This window comes from Astatotilapia calliptera, chromosome 4, assembly GCF_964374335.1.
Source record: "Astatotilapia calliptera chromosome 4, fAstCal68.1, whole genome shotgun sequence".
NCBI lineage: Eukaryota > Metazoa > Chordata > Actinopteri > Cichliformes > Cichlidae > Astatotilapia > Astatotilapia calliptera.
Window position 1 is genome coordinate 34,863,110 of NC_137425.1, and position 12,369 is coordinate 34,875,478.

Here is a 12,369-nt window from a genome sequence, read left to right on the forward strand (position 1 = left end):
CGCAAGCAGCAGGCGCACCTCGCAGATGGAGGGCTCCCTTACTGCCAGCAGATGGGTGATAGAAAACCGATCGGTGCCTATGCCATCCCCAGTATGCGCTGGCATGAGTACGAGCAATTTTATTTTAGTTTTTTTGCCGATGCCCGTGATGCCGCCCCCCACCACGATGCCGCCCCGGGCAACCGCCCGTGTCACCCGTATCAAAAACCGCTACTGCTTACTAGAACCTTTGCTGGAGCTGTGGAGGCAAACCTAGAAGCTAATCAAAAAGAAACAGTTGACCTCCTCAGACAGTTCAGGTTCGCTGGCCAATTAGGCTACATGTCCTTGACAGAGCATATTCATTCATTTTTCATTCATTTATTTGTTCATTTTCAGGCACAACAAATACCTATATTAAAATGCACAAAACAAAAAACAAAAATTGCCTGAAAAAGGAGTGGGACGAAGAAAACTTACTAAACTTATTAAATCCCACCCCTATACTCACTCATCAACAAAAAACCCCAATAAACTTCCCGCAGCTACGCTCATCATTGCATACAGACCCATCAAGAGCCCCGGGCACATACAAGCATCTAAACGGCAGCTCGCAAGCAACAATTAGAGCCTTCATAACTGAATACAGAATATATAAATTATAAATTGCATTACCACAGGTAACAGGCCCTTTTTGGGCCGGCCACGGCCCATCCTCCCGCAGGCCCACCACCCGCAGGAGGTGCCGTAGGGGTCGGGTGCATTGTGTGCCGGGCGGTGGCCAGGAGTGGAGGCCCTGGCGGACTGATCCACAGCTACCAAGACTGGCAATTGGGACATGGAATGTCACCTCTCTGGTGGAGAAGGAGCCTGAGTTTGTGCGTGAAGTTGAGAGGTACCGGCTAGATATAGTCGGGCTCACCTCTACGCATGGCTTGGGCTCTGGAACCAGTCTCCTGGAGAGGGGCTGGACTCTGTCTCAGTCTGGAGTTGCCCCTGGTGAGAGGTGGCGGGCTGGGGTGGGAATTCTAATATCCCCTCAGTTTGCTGCATGTACGTTGGGGTTCTTCCCAGTGGATGAGAGGGTTTGTTCCCTGCGCCTTAGGGTCGGGGAACGGGTCCTGACTGTCATCTGCGCTTATGCCCTGAGTGGCAGTTCAAAGTACCCAGCCTTCTTAGAGTCCCTGGGTGGGGTGCTGGAGGGTGCTCCACCTGGAGACTCTGTTGTCCTGCTGGGAGACTTCAACGCTCACGTGGGCAACGACAGCGAGACCTGGAGGGGCGTGATTGGGAGGAACGGCCTCCCTGATCTGAACCTGAGCGGTGTTTTGTTATTGGACTTCTGTGCTAATCACAGTTTGGCCATAACGAACACCTTGTTCGAACATAAGAGTTTCCATAAGTGCACGTGGCACCAGGACGCTCTAGGCCGTAGGTCGGTGATCGATTTTGTAATCGTATCACCAGACTTGCGACCATATGTTCTGGACACTCAGGTAAAGAGAGGGACTGAGCTGTCAACTGATCACCACCTGGTGGTGAGTTGGATCAGGTGGCGGGGGAGGATGCTGGACAGACCTGGTGCACCTAAACGCGTAGTGAGGGTGTGCTGGGAACGTCTAGCAGAGGCCCCAGTCTGCGAGATCTTCAACATACACCTCCGGCAGAGCTTCAACAGCATTTCGAGGGAGACTGGGGACATTGAGTCTGAATGGACCATGTTCAGCATCTCCATTGCCGAAGCTGCTGCATTGAGTTGCGGCCGCAAGGTGGTTTGCGCCTGCTGTGGTGATAATCCCCGAACCAAATGGTGGACACCAGAGGTGAAGGGAGCCACCAGGCTGAAGAAGGAGTCCTATCGGGCTTGGTTAGCCTGTGGGACTCCGGAGGCAGCCGACAGGTATCGACAGGCCAAGCGGAATGCGGCTCGGGCAGTGGCTGAAGCAAAAACTCGGGTGTGGGAGGAGTTCGGAGAGGCCATGGAAAAAGACTTTCGGGCTGCCTCGAAGAGATTCTGGCAAACCGTCAGGCGTCTCAGGAGGGGAAAGCGGTGCTCTACCTGCACTGTGTATAGTGCTGGCGGAGCGCTGCTGACGTCGACTGAGAAAATTGTCAGGCGGTGGAAGGAATACTTCGAGGACCTCCTTAATCCCACTGACACGTCTTCCGAGGAGGAAGCAGAGTCTGGGGATGAGGGGAATGACCCGCCAATTTCCGGGGGCGAGGTCACTGAGGCAGTTAAACAACTCCTTGGTGGCAGAGCCCCTGGTGTTGATGAGGTCCGCCCCGAGTTCCTGAAGGCTCTGGACGTTGTAGGGCTGTCCTGGTTGACACGCCTCTGCAATGTTGCGTGGAGATCAGGGGCAGTACCTGTGGACTGGCAGACCGGGGTGGTGGTCCCCATCTTCAAGAAAGGGGACCGGAGGGTGTGTTCCAACTACAGGGGGATCACACTCCTCAGCCTCCCTGGGAAAGTCTATGCCAGGGTGCTGGAAAGGAGAGTTCGTCCGTTAGTCGAACCTCGGATACAGGAGGAACAATGCGGTTTTCGTCCTGGTCGCGGAACACTGGACCAGCTCTTTATCCTCTCCAGGATACTTGAGGGTGCATGGGAGTTTGCCCAACCAGTCTACATGTGTTTTGTGGACTTGGAGAAGGCATTCGACCGTGTCCCTCGGGGTGTCCTGTGGGAGGTGTTGCGGGAATATGGGGTGTCTGGCCCATTGCTACGGGCCATTCGATCCCTATACAACCGTTGCAAGAGCTTGGTTCGCATTGCCGGCAATAAGTCGGACTCGTTCCTGGTGGGTGATGGGCTCCGCCAGGGCTGCCCTTTGTCTCCGGTTCTGTTCATAATTTTTATGGACAGGATTTCTAGGCGCAGCCAAGTGGCGGAGGGCTTTCGCTTTGGTGGCCTCAGAATCTCATCTCTGATTTTTGCAGATGATGTGGTTCTGTTGGCTTCATCGGGTGAGGGCCTCCAGCTCGCACTGGAGCGGTTCGCAGCCGAGTTTGAAGCAGCGGGAATGAGGATCAGCACCTCCAAATCTGAGGCCATGGTTCTCAGCCGGAAAAGGGTGGAGTGCCCACTCCGGGTCGGGGATGAGTTCCTGCCCCAAGTGGAGGAGTTCAAGTATCTCGGGGTCTTGTTCGCGAGTGATGGGAGAAGGGAGCCGGAGATCGACAGACGGATTGGGGCTGCAGCTGCAGTAATGCGGACGCTGCACCGGTCCGTCGTGGTGAAGAGGGAGCTGAGTGTAAAAGCGAAGCTCTCAATTTACCGGTCGATCTACGTCCCTACCCTCACCTATGGCCACGAGCTGTGGGTAGTGACCGAAAGTACGAGATCGCGGATACAAGCGGCAGAAATGAGCTTCCTCCGAAGGGTGGCTGGCCTTTCCCTTAGAGATAGGGTGAGAAGTTCGGCCATCCGGGAGGGGCTCAGAGTAGAGCAGCTGCTGCTCCACATCGAAAGGAGCCAGCTGAGGTGGTTCAGGCATCTGACAAGGATGCCCCCTGGGCGCCTCCTGGGTGAGGTGTTCCAGGCATGTCCCACCGGGAGGAGGCCCCGGGGCAGACCCAGGACACACTGGAGAGATTATATCTCTCGGCTGGCCTGGGAACGCCTTGGTGTTCCCCCGGATAAGCTGGAGGAGGTGGCTGGGGAGAGGGAGGTCTGGGCCTCTTTGCTTAGGCTGCTGCCCCCGCGACCCGGCCCCGGACAAAGCGGATGAAAATGGATGGATGGATGGAATGTATTGTATTGATGACCAGGCAGGTAACTATGGCAGAGAGAAAACACTATGAGCAAAATTGCAAACATTAAAGGATTTCATCATGAGAGCTTGACGGCCTGGCACTGACACAGGTTAGCTGAAGATCTGGCAGAGGTCTGTTGTGAGTGCTGGTCTTAAATGCCGGTGACTTGATTGCAGTCAGGTGTGAAGGCTGATTGGAGTCTCCGCCTGAAGGTGGAGCCCAGCACTGTGGAAAAAATCCGCACTTCCCCGCACCATGACACACCACTGTCAATCTGGATGACCTTGTGAAAGAAATCACATGTGACATAGAAAACATATAGTGCATGTATGGAGAATGTTCTGAGTGCAAGGACGGAGGAGGAAAACAGTTCAGGAGATACCCAAAGATGTGCTATCAATTCCATCCACTGTGAGGATACAAATTCTGACCTGTGAGTGCTTTAATACAGAAACAACCCCCCACCCAAACGTTTAAATGTCTGTTGTTTCACTCATCGACAGACAGCAACCACAGCCACAGAAAGTTTGTAAAAAAGTCCTGAAGTTGTTGGTGAAGGTGTGTAGTGCTGACCTCTACCCAGGTGTCATCACAGGTACAAGGAAACACATATTGAGGTCTGTTGCATGCACATAACTGGGGTCAGCAGCTTCTTCTGGCCAGTTTGCTAAGACATACTGTGGTATCTCTTTGAGGACGTTTTGAGTATCATCCCACCACTGAAGCCAGAAGCCAGTCACAGCAGAAAAATATATGACAACATAATTTCATTTTGGAGACGTACAACAAGCCACCTGTTCAGAGGAATGTTTCTAATTCTTAGGCACTTGTTTATTTAATCTGTTTCTTTTTGTGTCCTTCTTCACCTGACTTTTATATCTGGTCACTCTTTCTCGACATCACATCTTCAGAGGTGACATCTGGCCTCACCCATTGTGACGTCCAGTCATGCTGTTGACATCTAATCACCCAATGTCCAGCCAAACCTTACCACCTGACTTTTCCATGTACATGAATGAAACAAACGTTTAAACTTTCAAATCACTTCATTGCATGTACTTTTTTCTATGTTATTCTTGTCATAGAAAATCACATTACATATGAACATTAGCTCACTCCCTCCCATCCTACATCCTCTCAGTGATTTCATGGATTATATTTTCTTAGTTAACATACTGGATGAATTCATACATGATTTTATATTGATCAGGAGTAAGCGATTAAGCATAATTAGCTACAATATCAGCAAAATCACATGTGAATTATGGTTCTGTGTTGAACCATTACATCACTTCATGCCAAATCACGTTTAATGGATGTATTGACAACATCTTTTTATTATATTTTTGGTTAAGAATGAAGATGATTTACAATGAGCAAATACAGATACACTCTGTTATCACACTGACATTTTAAACATGAAGGGCTGGTTGTTAAGACCTCACCCTCTATCAGATGTAAGGAGTGGAAAGCCTGAACTTCAGTGTCTCTCTCAGTCCCACATTTCTGTGATAGAGTTTATAACCCCATCCTCAGTGAAGCAAATATGACAGTTTCTCCATCTAACGAGTTATCACACTGCTGTTATCACACAGCAGGGCATGCTCTGAACAGGGAGGACACAGACTGGTGTGAGAAGTCAGTAGACTTGCTAAAACTGAGCATTATGACAGTGCCCATCCTGTCACTTCACGACTCCACCCAAACCTTCTTGATCCATACAGATGTGTGTGATCTGAGCTTAGGAGTAGCCTTAATGCAGAAGGATGCTGATGGTAGGGAAGCAGCAGCAGTGTACGGGAGTTAATTTATGCAAAAAGTAGGGCACTTGGGGCACTTCTAACCCAAGTCAGGGGGCTTCATGTCACAGTCTTCATCGACCACAACAGCCTCAGGTACCTGATGGCAAGCCCCAACAACATCAACCACTTGGCCCAGTGTTCTTGGCACAGACTTTGACTTTACCATTATACATAAGGCAGGCGTGCACAAAAGGGTGCCAGATGCTGTGTCTCGCAACCGTCTGCCTGCTCCTGAGGGTGCCCCTATGGAAATTCTGACAGAACAGAGGCTCAGAGACCTGCAGTTGTCGCCTCGTCTGAACTTGGATGACACCTCGCACCTTTGTCCAAAACTGAAGCTTTATGCTTCTATGATTCTCCTGGGTAACTGTGTGGTTACTATCATGACCCCCCACCACTTGTCATCTGGTAATCTCTAAAACCTTAGCCATAATGCAGTCTTGTTTCTTCTGGTCTAAGATTTCGGTGCAAGGGCTACGTCACGTCTTGCCAAGTTTATCAACTCATCAAGCCCAGTCACAGTAAGCCAGCGGGTATCCACAGGGGTGGGCTTACTTCCTCCACCATTTTGGGTAATGTCTACTTACTGGTGTTCGTGGACTATTGCTAAGTGGATTGAGGTATGTGCAGTTTGGGAGATGACAGCTCAAGTTAGTTAGTTACTAGTTAGTTACTCCTACAGAGGTTAACCATTCATCAGTGAACTGTTTGAGCTTGTTCTCTCCATTCTTGGGTGAACCCAGTGCCTCAGTACGGCGTATCATCCACAAACAAATCTCAAAACAGCCACAGAAGCTCAGGGAGGTCACCTACTGTCACGGTACTGGGTCATTTGACCCAGCGTTTTGTGTTTATTTTGTATTACTATTATTTTGTTGTTGTTATTATCATCCTTTGTTGTAGTTTATGCTGATTGTGCGTTTGGGTTTACACCCTTTGGTTCTTAAGAGGTTTGGTTTTGCGCTCCCTCTGTTTTGTGTCCGCCCATGTGTTCCCTATGTTCTGTCTGTACCGCATCTCTGAGTCCAATCTGTACATTTCCTGTTTTATTTTGAAGGTTTGTGTCTTTTGTCAGTGTGTTCTGTTTGTGCTCTCCCTGTCTCGTCAGTGTAATCAGCGTCAGCTGTGTCTCCCAGCTGTTTCCACTTAGTTCTGTTCACCTCTTGTATTTAGTATCTGCGTCTTCCCCTGCTCGTTGTCATGTCGTACAACCCATATGGAAAAGATATATATAAATCTTATAAAGTTTGTATCTGTCTTGTGTGAAACTTTCATGAGTAAATCATATAAGCCTTATATGATTCATTATATGAAGCAAGCTAAAGCTGGTGCAAGTCTTTTATAAGTTTTTCCTGTTTCTTTTCCATCTGGGAGCCTTCACTGTGTTCCGTTAACCTGTTTGCCTGCCCATCAGTTTATGTTTTCCCAGTGTAGTTGTCTCCTGTTCAATCTGCAACTGGCAATAAAGCTGTTTGTTTTGAGTTTCACCCTTGCCTCCGTGAGTCCTTTTGGGTCCTTTTCCCTGCCTGCCTGCACATAGCCATGACAACTACAGGTTAGCTAAGTTGAAATCGTCAAAGACGCGAGAGTCTTTCATGTCGTGAACATTCAGGCCTTCTATTCCTGGGACTCAGCGCCTCCTTTGGGATGCCAACCTCCAGTCATCAAGGGCCCAGAGGAGATGGGAGCGGAGGCCCTCAACCCCCGTGGATAATGACAGAGATTTTCACCCCTTCAAGGATGTGCCTGTTTTCGATATTGGTTTCGTAATACTTATAATGGTGGCTGAAAAGTCGCACAAAACTCACGATTCAGATTTTCGGATCTGCAGGTTGACTGACGCCGATAGCTCAACGATACAACGAAGAATAACACAGGTCTGCCATCTTAAGTAGTGCTTTAATCCACTGGAATCGGCAGCAGATGTGATGATGAGCGCAGGCGCGGGGGCCAGAGGCGGGAGCCCGCAATGAACACCGGCCCGGCCGAGGGAAGAGACGGGAGAGCAAAACAAAAACAAAGTCAGCCGGGGAGACACGGGGACATGACGCTTCCAGGCTTCACCCTGCTAGGAATGGGTTACAATTGGAATGTTCTCAAAACGACTTCATATCCTTCATGAGAGATATGTTTGTCCTATATTTGAGAGGTTCCAGGCCAGGGCTGCCCAATCCCAGTCCTCGAGAGCTACTATCCTGCAGCTTTTAGATGCATCCCTACTCCAACACAGCTGAATCAAATGGTTTGATTACCTCTTCAGCATGCCATCGTGTTTGGCAAAGGCCTGATAACAAGCCATTCAGTTGATTCAGCTGTGTTGGAGTAGGGATGCATCTAAAAGCTGCAGGATAGTAGCTCTCGAGGACTGGGATTGGGCAGCCCTGTTATAGGCCAACAAATATTTATAACTGTTTAAATTCCCACATTCACTTTTTGGCACAACACTGGTGTTTAAGCTTGTACTTGTGTTTGTGGAGGTACTGAAACAGTAGCTTTTTTATGCACAAGTTTAGGTTGCATGTACAGCACATTTTATTTGACATTACTTTAGATTATTTATTTATTTTTGTATTTGAGAAAATGTTTTATTTAAACAATTACATTTTAACATGGCACGTAACTACAATGAAATGGTTTCGTTTTTGACAGATGCTGTATGCAGTTAAACTATTAAAACACTGCAGTTTCTAAAATGCAAACCACTGAGCAGTTCATTTTGAAAGACCTGTGTTTTTTCTATTTGGAATATTTATTATCGCCATATATGGGTTTATGTTAGCCAAGGTGTACGGCAGCTTTACGTCATCTGCAATAACTTTACAGCAGTAGGCTGTTCAGCAGTGAGAGTATGTAGCCGTTTTCAGGGTTGTTGTGTTTTGACTGGTCACTGCACGCTCAATAAAGCAACGTTGTAACAAAAACTAACGCTTGATCGTTCTACAATTTTTGCTTATTAATAAGTCAAAAGTATTTTTTGCAGTTACTCGAATAATCGATGGAATAATTGGTAGAATACTTGATTACTGAAACAATTTGATAGCGTCAGCCCTAATTTCCAGGATATTTGCACTTTCTTTGATATTGTAAAAGAGACACTGCTCTAACCTTAAAACATAAATAAAAAATACATACATTTTGAACCGAAAGGTATGCTGCAAATCTAAACCACGCAATAATTCAGCTTTATATCCATACATCTTTTTTGGACTGCCTTTGTTAAGGCTTTCTAAAAGTAAAAGAGAGTTGTCAACGCTCATGTATTACGTGTGTAATTTGACTGCTGTGAGCTGGTCCAGTCGGCTAGCCTACTTCTCCCGTCAACGGCGACCCGACAACTTTTCCTAAGCAGCGTCACTGCTGCAGGGGTCGAACCCACTCACAGATGCAGGACAGCAGTCAGACAGACGGGCTGCGGTCAGTCAGCAGGAAAAGCCCCACCTGTCCACACCACTGATGTGAGGGGGTGAGTGCTGACACAGCCCCACAGTCAGCGCACGGACCGCAGGCTCACACTGAGGAGAGCATGTCTCTGCTGAAGGAGCGCGGCAGGGAGCTCGAGCGCTTCGACGGACTGTCGCTCATTTACTGGTACGTGAACAAGCGCGTGTGCACCCGGCACGGACTAGAGAGTGGGCGCTGTGCGCCTCTCCTGTGCGCAGAGTACGGTAGGAGACGCGCACGCCTACGCTGCGTTCAATCTCACACTGGAACAACGCATCACTAAAATGTGAAGACTCGAGCGACAGTTTTGTCCTGTGTTCATACAACATTACTGATCGGGCAAGTGACGTTAAGGTGAATCTAAATTTCCAACAATAAATTCCAGAAAAGGTCGCGAGAACTTGAAAAGCCAGCTTTGAGGTCAAAGTCACAGACTTGTCAGGGGCAAAGAAGGCACGGTAAGAAAAGCTGTTGTTTTCAGAATAACATAAAATCACCACGGTCCTCTTCATGGATGCTTCTCATTAAACGGAGATTTTTTTTTTCCCTGAAATAATCAGAAATTACTGTAGAAGCATGATTTCATTTGGTCCTCCAGCTAAGTATTGGTCGTGTGACCAGGTAGAGCCATCCTGCCAGTCTAACAGATGCTTCCTTGAAAACAATCCTCACATTTTATCCTTCCTCCATATATTTGTGATTTAATAATCCCAGAGAATAGTCACGTTTATCTCTTAATTAAAGCCTTAATAAGCAGCTGAAATAAACAGGTAAACAGCCAAAGCAGACACTAACAACATGTACACTGTGTGTTTCGGTGAAATGTGAGAGCATGTATGAGGTGACAGTGACTGTTTGTTTTATTTTCTTTGTCAGATGTCATATTGGACTACACTGATACAACATTCCAAATAAAAAGGACCTTTAGCATTTTCCTGAGTTTTCCAAAGGAAAGCAGATAAATATATCTATCCGGTCCTGTTTGTGGAGGACGTGGTGCAGTTTGGAGAGGAACGGTTCATTTTGTGCTTGTGTTATGTCCCGAGGGAAGGAGTCAGTCAGCTAAATGTATTTGCTGAGTGGACATTGAAGCTGGATCAGCTGGAACGCTTAAATGCAAGCTGAAGGGAGGTGATAGAACGCTGCTGTGGGCCCCCCACTCTGGATGACACCCATCTTTAGCTAGTTGTTTCTCCAAAACAGAGCCTCCCTCGAGTTTCCCTCATGATTCTCTCCTCTCAGAAGTTGCCTGAGCTCTGGGACTACTTTCTGATTTATGTCTCAGGAGCACTAGAGTTTAACCCTGACAGCGAAGACATAGACTTGGGACTGTTTCCTCTCAGGATGAACCCCACCATTAAGACCAGGTAGGTGATGCTCAGAGGAAGTATTCACAGAAGCAGGGAAAACGCATCTTCACATTGCTCCCACGACAGAGTTCGGTCAGTCTGGGTTGCTTGGAAATTAATTAATGTTAAAAGGAAACAACTGATGATTTATATCATCATAATAATATAAATCTCCAGTGAAAATTATGTGGTTTTTTTAAGATATTACAAGCGTCTGAAAATTGTGTATTTTGGTACAGCTGTCACTGAGCTGGTTAGAGCTGAACCTTTTGTCTTCAGCTGGCATCCACACATGTACATGTACTTTAGCATGTACTGACAGTAATCATCAGTGTAGTGTCTCCTTTGTGTGACCAAGTTTCATTTCTCGTACTGAAGCTGTAGGAAGAAGGACATTGGTGAGGCTGACGGCAGCTCTGGCTTTATTTGAAACAGACCCCTCTATCTGCTTGGTTATCACAGACACGAGAGTGCTTATGTAAACAGCAGCTGTTGTCATTTTGTCATTTTCATGGAAAGTTGGTTGTGCATGAGTATGCATACGTTTGGTCAAAGGGTCAATTCTGTTTATAAAGTTATGAAGTAAGAAGAACATCATTAACGCTGGTTGTCATCATTCAGGACTCCAAGACATCAGCAGTCTGCTGTCATTATGGCTGCTGTCTTTGTGACATAACTGCTGTTACCAGCAGGTTCAGTCATGCAGGCGAAAGTGCTTTTGCTGAGTGCTGAAGTGCTTGTGGAGAGTAATCAGATTACCTATCAGCATTGGTGCTTTAATTAAATTCCAATTGTATTCTCTTACTGTTTGAAGCTTCTGTCTTGTTAAGAGTTGCACATGGAGCGTAAATCACAGTTGCAGCTCCTGGAAACAGAATGTTAAGACAGATGGTACACTGCTGAGCACAAGACTAATGTTTGGTACTTTTTCTCTGACACACACATCCAGCTGGTATTGTTCAGATATCACAATGTCTGCCTCACTGATATAATGCAAGGGGGCCTTTACAGGTTTGTATTGGTATCCTTTTTTTATCAGGTGACTCAAACCTTTTTTTCAGTAGTAAAAAAAGTGTTTGAGTCCCATTAAAGTCCCCCAACACAGAACCAGGCAGATGGAGGTGTGATTTTTAAGGTAGTTTCATTTTTAATCGTCTGGATGTTCGAAAAAACAGCTGAAACTTGTGGAAAGAGGAGATGGACTTAAAAAATCCATGGGTGCACTGGAAAAGATGAAAAGACTATTTTTCATCTCTGAAAAATAGAGATAATACATCCAATATTAGATTATACATGGAACAAATAAATGTCTCCCTGCTTAGTGAGAAGTGCAGGTCTCGCTCTCAGTTCTTCATGCGTCGTTGTTTGGGGGGAAGGATGGTTTCACAGTTGTGTACTGTGAGTTCAGACATTAACTTCCAGTTTGGATTCAGGAGACAGGCACCCTCTTTACTTTTAAAACTTTCCTTTTTGATAAAGCATATAGTTAGGGCTGAATCACGTGACCTTAAATCCGTCCTTAGTTACACTGCACCGGCTATAGGCTTCTGCGGGTTTCTCGTGATGCACTGATTGATCTTCTTCACTCACCTTTTTAAACAACACTCTGCCTTTAATAATTAGTTATTATAAATCTCTGGCTCTTTTCCACAGTCTGTCTTTGTGCTGTTCTCCCCTCACCCTCAGTGAGTTGCGGCAGATTGAGCCTGGTTCTGTCAGAGGTTTCTTGCTATAATTTCAGAACTGCAGGTGCTGGAAACATTCCTCAGAGAATTTGATCCACGTTGATAGTTGATGATGATGATGATATTCATACAGTTGTTGTAGTTTCACTACATTTCAAGGCCATGTGAGTACAGTGAACATCGTCCTGTTCCTGAAACCAGTTAGACATGATATGGGATTTGTAACATGGTGTGTTATCCTGCTGGAAGGAGCCATCAGAAGATGATACACTGTCAGCAGCAACACTCAGGTCGGACTGTGGAATGTAAACAATGCTTCGTTGATATTACGGAGGACAAAGTGTGCCAAGAAAA